General features: G+C 44.8%; 1 pseudogene; it reads left to right on the top strand.

Moving 5' to 3' along the window:
- Positions 1-453: 453 nt before the first annotated feature.
- Positions 454-891, top strand: LOC114031348 (annotated as a pseudogene).
- Positions 892-5,544: the final 4,653 nt, after the last annotated feature.

Raw genomic sequence — 5,544 nt, 5'->3', positions numbered from 1 at the left:
AATTATGCTAGAATCAAGTCCCGTGAATGTCTTTTGTGAGGATACTGGGATGCCGTCCATCTTCCTACCCTTGGATTTTTCAATTATACAATCCTTGGATTCATCAATTACATATCCCTTTGAGTCATTCCATGGTTCCCCAGAAGACCCCAGACCCTACTTCACTGTAAGGAGCTCCCAGTGAAAAAGTCCCTCTATCAATTCAAGTTGTCAATTGGTTTGCAATTTTGAGTCTTTGAAAGGTGCCCAGGACACTCAGAGGTTAAGTGATTTTCCCCAGAGTCACAGCCAATATATAAATATTTGTTGGATTGAATTTTGAGTTGAATTAACTCTGCCACTTCTAAATCTCTGTCCCAAACTCTTTTTTCTGAACTCTTGTCCTTTGCCCCCCCCCCCAAAAAAAAATCTAGAATAGGGCTTTCCCCTGGCTGGCCGTGCGGAGCCCACACAATGCCTGGAGTCACGGTGAAGGACATGAACCAGCAGGAGTTTGTCCAGGCACTGGCCGCCTTCCTGAAAAAGTCAGGGTAGCTGAAAGTCCCTGAATGGGTGGATACAGTCAAGCTGGCCAAACATAAGCAGCTGGCGCCCTATGACGAGAACTGGTTCTACACCTGGGCCACCTCCACAGCTCATCACCTGTACCTCCAGGGCAGTGCCAGCGTGGGCTCCACGACCAAGATCTATGGCAGGTGCCAGTGTAACGGGGTCATGCCCAGTCACTACAGCAGAGGCTCCAAGATGGTGGCTCGGAGGGTCCTGCAAGCCCTGGGAGGCCTCAAGGTGGTAGAGAAGGACCAGGATGGGGGCCAGAAGCTGACACCTCAGGGACAGAGAGACCTGGGCAGAGTTGCCAGAGAGGCGGCAGCTGCCAACAAGAAACATTAGGACAAACCACACCAGATTCATTAATAAATTGCCTTGTTCGAAAAAAAAATTGAGAATGGGGACTGTGACATCTCGGGGGCACAAAGAGTCAATACAAGAGGATTAACTGGGCTTTCTTTTGGGTCAGCTCGGCTCAGTTTCTTGTTTATGAAACAGAAAAATGACCCTACTGCCTCTCCCCATTAGACTCTGGGATTTCATCTCCTGTGGGTTTGGCTGCCGGGTCCTTCAAATCCCGGGGATAGAGATTCTTTTTGGGTGAAGCAAACACAAACTCACTTCATACATAAGGTTCCAAAAATGCTGGTTTTATTAGAAAATAATAAGTCCTCCTCAGACACCATCTCCTGGTAGGTAGGCAGCTGCAAAATTCTGATCTTGTTTTTGTTTTCAGATCTATCCTTGAGGTACCACTACCAAGCCCATAGGAACTGGGGCATTTGCTTCTCCCTGTTCTATATCCAGCAGGTTAGCATATGGTCCCATCTGGGGTCCCCTGGCCTCTGGGTTCACTTTTCCTCCCTTTTTCATTAAATTCTCTACTCCAGCACCCTGGGAAATTTTGCTTACGGCCCACCTATAGGACATCCCCAAAGGTACTCAGTGTGCCATGGGAATTAGGTGTGGTAAAAGGTAATTTGTTCCTACACACACAAGAAAAAATAAATATAAAGAACTTGCAAGAGTCATTCACGGAAGAGGATTTAGTAATAAGATAACTACTGATGTAAGCAGTTCATTAACGTAAGCAGTTTGGGGGTTGCTGATGAGGCAGTTAACATTTCACCTTGGCTCTACATCCTTATTTCACTCCAATAAGAGATATAGCAATAATATCTAGCATTTATATAGCTCCTACTATGTGCCAAATGCTTTACAAATATTATCTCATTCCATCCTTACAGCAACTCCGGGAGGTAGATGGTATTACTATCCCCATTTTACAGATGGGGAAACTGAGGCAAAGAGAGGTTAAGAGACTTGCCCAGGGTCATACAGCTAATACATGTCTGAGGCTGGATTTGACCTCAGGTCTTCCTGACTCCAAGCTCTATCCACTGCACTACCTAGCTGCCTCTAAACTTTGTGCTTAGTCTTTTCCACAGCCAGCCACTTATACATCTGCTAATGCCACAACCGGCTTCTTGGAAGGACATCATTGCCACTACAGTTGCTTAACTCCAAACATTCCAAACCCACAGTCACCTTCGAGACATGTCCATCTCAAGTTTGTTTCTCAGTCCCCTACTCAGGAAAGGAAACATGAATGAGCATGTGTCCAAACCTAGGTTTGGGCCTGCCTAGGGAGGACATGTGCTCACATCTGCATAGACGTTAAGTTAGGGAAATGGGACAAGACGCCCCTCTTCTACTGTCTGAGCATAGCTGGAAAGGATGGGAAGTGGGCCATTCTCTTGTACGTCCACTGGGTCATTGGCTCTTCCAGCTCAGCAACAAGTCAAGGGGCTCTTTACCACCTCCCCTCGCAAGACCGTAGATGATGAGTCATATATGGCTGGAAGTCAGCTCCAAAGCTCCCCTGCATTCTAGTTAACTAAAATGAGAAAAGGCAGCTCTGAGCACTTATTAAATAAATGTCTTATCAAATGACAGCCACGCAGGGGAAAGACTGCTAGATCTGGAATCAGAGGAACTGTGTGTCCCATTTGGCCCGGCAAATCTCCTCATCCTGCCCTGTCCCCTAGCTGGCTTCTCACCTGCCATCTTACTTCTGTGCATTGGAACCTTCCCCATTTCCCCAGTTCTCCAGTTCTGAAACTATGATTGAATCAACTCTGCCATTGCTCGTAGAAGGGACATGTCAGTCTCCTCTGCTATGGTAGCACTCAACATCCCAATGGAACAGGGGCCCGGACAATGGGAGTTCAGTCCCCAGAGCACGTGTGTTTGGTGATGCAGCTCCTAGAAAGGCCTAGTGATGGTACCAGGAATGCACAGGCATTCTATGACTGTTTTCTGTTGGATTGCTGTGTGATTAAAAAAAGGCTTTTCAGCTAACCTCTGAGTTAGAAATGAATATACAAAAGGCCCCAATGACTTAGCTTTGTTTTCTCTCTCTGTTGCCCGATATATTTTCAGTATTTCAATCGTTATTATTGTTGTTCATCCGTTTTCAGTCATGTCCATCTCGTTGTGATCTCATTTGGGGTTTTCTTAGCAGAGATACTGGAGTGGTTTGTCATTTCTTTCTCCAGCTCATTTTACAGATGAGGAAACTCAGGCAAAGAGAGTTAAGTGACTTGCCCAGGGTCACACAGCTAGTAAGTGTTTGAGGCCAGAGTTAAACTCATAAAGATGAATCTTCCTGACTCCAGGCCTGGCGCTCCGTCTACTGCACCACCTAGCTGTCCTCATTTTTAGTAAGAAGGGAATAATTACTTTAAGCCTTCAGGTGGGGAGAGTGCCAGCAGCCTACTCACACCCACCTCAGGTGACATGAGGCCGTGAATTTATTACTTGCTGTTGCTTCTGTCTATGCTGTATGTAATCATTCCTGCCTTAGGTGAAGGATTATCAGGAACAGAATGTGCAAGGTAGATAAAGCTTGTGAGTTTCAAAACATCAGGAAAGTCAAAATCCATGATGGGAAACCATGCCAGCTCTTGTCACCAGGGCAATCACACACAGTGATCCACAGGACAAGCCCAGCAGCAAACTGTACATGGTAGCCAAGATGCCATTTTCCAAAGTGAATTCATGCATTGACCATGCCATGTTGGAAAGTGAACTTGAGGAAGCTAGGTGGTGCAGTGGATAGAGCACAGCCCTGCAGTCAGGAGGACTTGAGTTCAAATCTGGTCTTAGACGCTAGCTGTGTGACCATGGAAAGTTGCTTAACTCTGATTGCCTTAAAAAAAGGAAAGGAAAAAAAAGAGAAAAAAAAAAAAGGAAAGAAAGTGAACTTGGTGGGGTGAGTGCTTTGTAGTAAATGCTTTAAGTTTGGACTCACTTGATAAAACCCAAGAGCTTCTTTACATTTCTTTTGCTGGCCTTAGTAGGAATTGTGGGAAGACAGAGAAGCCCAGATCTTCCTCAACCACCTCCCAAACACCCCAATGGGGCTTAGAAATACATCCTTCTAAAAGTAAATAAGAATAATATCTAATAGTATACAATAAACATTTATTGAGCTCTACAAAATGCCAGGTACTGTGTTAAGTACTGGGAATACAATTTAAAAAAAAGAAAGACAGTATTTGCCCTCAAGGTGCCAGCAATCTAATGGGGGTGACAACATACAAAAGTAGACAGGAAAGGGGTGGGGGGATAGGGATGGGACACCCAGCCCTGGGAGTGTCTTGTTCTGTGGAGTTAAAACTGCATATATGACTCTTTATGACCCCCATGGACCATAGCTTGCCAGGCCCTTCTATCCTCCACTGTCTCCCTAAGTCTGTCCAAACTCACGTCCATTGCTTCCATAACACCAACTCTCCATCTCATCCTCTGCCATCCCCTTTTCCTTTTGCCTTCAACCTTTCCCAACATCAGGGTCTTTTCCAATGTGTCCTGTCTTCTCATTCTGTGGCCAAAGTATTTAAGCTTCATCTTCAGTAGTTATTCTTTCAATGAATAGTCTGAATTGATTTCTTTCAGTATTGACTGATTTGATCTCCTTGCTGTCCAAGGGACTCTCAAAAGTCTTCTCCAGCACCACCATTTGAAAGTATCACTTCTGCAGTGCTCAGCTTTTCTTGTAGTCCAACTCTCGCAGCCATACATTGCTACTGGAAAACCATAGCTTTGACTATGTGGACCTTTGTTGGCAAAGTGATATCTCTGCTTTTTAGTACGCTGTTCAGATTTGCCATAGCTTTCCTTCCAAGAAGCAAGCATCTTTCAATTTCATGGCTGAGGTTGCTATCTGCAGTGATCCTTGAGCCCAACAATATAAAATCTGACACTGCTTCCATTTCTTCTTCCTCTATTTGCCAGAAAGTGATAGGACCAGTTGCCAAGATCTTGGGGGTTTTTTTGGTGTTAAGCTTCAAGCCAGCTTTCACACTCTCCTCTTTCACTCTCATCAAGTTAAAACTAGGCAGGGCGGCAGATACAAAGTGGAACAAGCTGAGAGTCCAGTTTCCATCCTCTACAAAGGAAGGTATTGGGGGGGGGGTACTTCAGTTTCCATCCCTCCAATGAGAGGGGAGAGGAGGCTGAGGGGAGTGAGGACAATCAAGCTAGCAGCTGAGTGATGAGTTTAGAAGTGAAGAGCTTATCCTGGACAGAAAAGAGTTCATCAGTACTAAGTCTCAAACAAAGTAATAATCATTAAAGCTACTTGGTACTGGTTGAAAAAGAGAGATAAATTTGTCAGTAGGACCAGTTAGGGAGACAACATGCAGAAGCAAACAAACATGGTAACAGTGTTTGATAAACCCAAAGACCCCAGTTACTGAAGGAAGGAAATCACGGCTTGACAAACACCACTGGGAAAATTGGACAGTTGTGCAGATCGCAGAGATTAAGTTGAGACCAATTCTTCTAGCTGCATACCAAGATAAATTCCCAAAAAATACATGACCTAGATATAAAAGGTCACTTCAACAAATTAGAGGAGCAAGGAAGAAATTACTTTTAGGATCTAAGAACTGGGGAAGAGTCCATGACTAAGCAAGAGAATAGAGAGGC

The sequence above is a fragment of the Vombatus ursinus genome, unplaced genomic scaffold, assembly GCF_900497805.2.
Source record: "Vombatus ursinus unplaced genomic scaffold, bare-nosed wombat genome assembly UNPS02005286.1, whole genome shotgun sequence".
In the NCBI taxonomy this organism is placed as follows: domain Eukaryota; kingdom Metazoa; phylum Chordata; class Mammalia; order Diprotodontia; family Vombatidae; genus Vombatus; species Vombatus ursinus.
The sequence above is the reverse complement of the archived record's forward strand: the minus strand, read 5'-3'. Positions and strand labels throughout refer to the sequence as shown.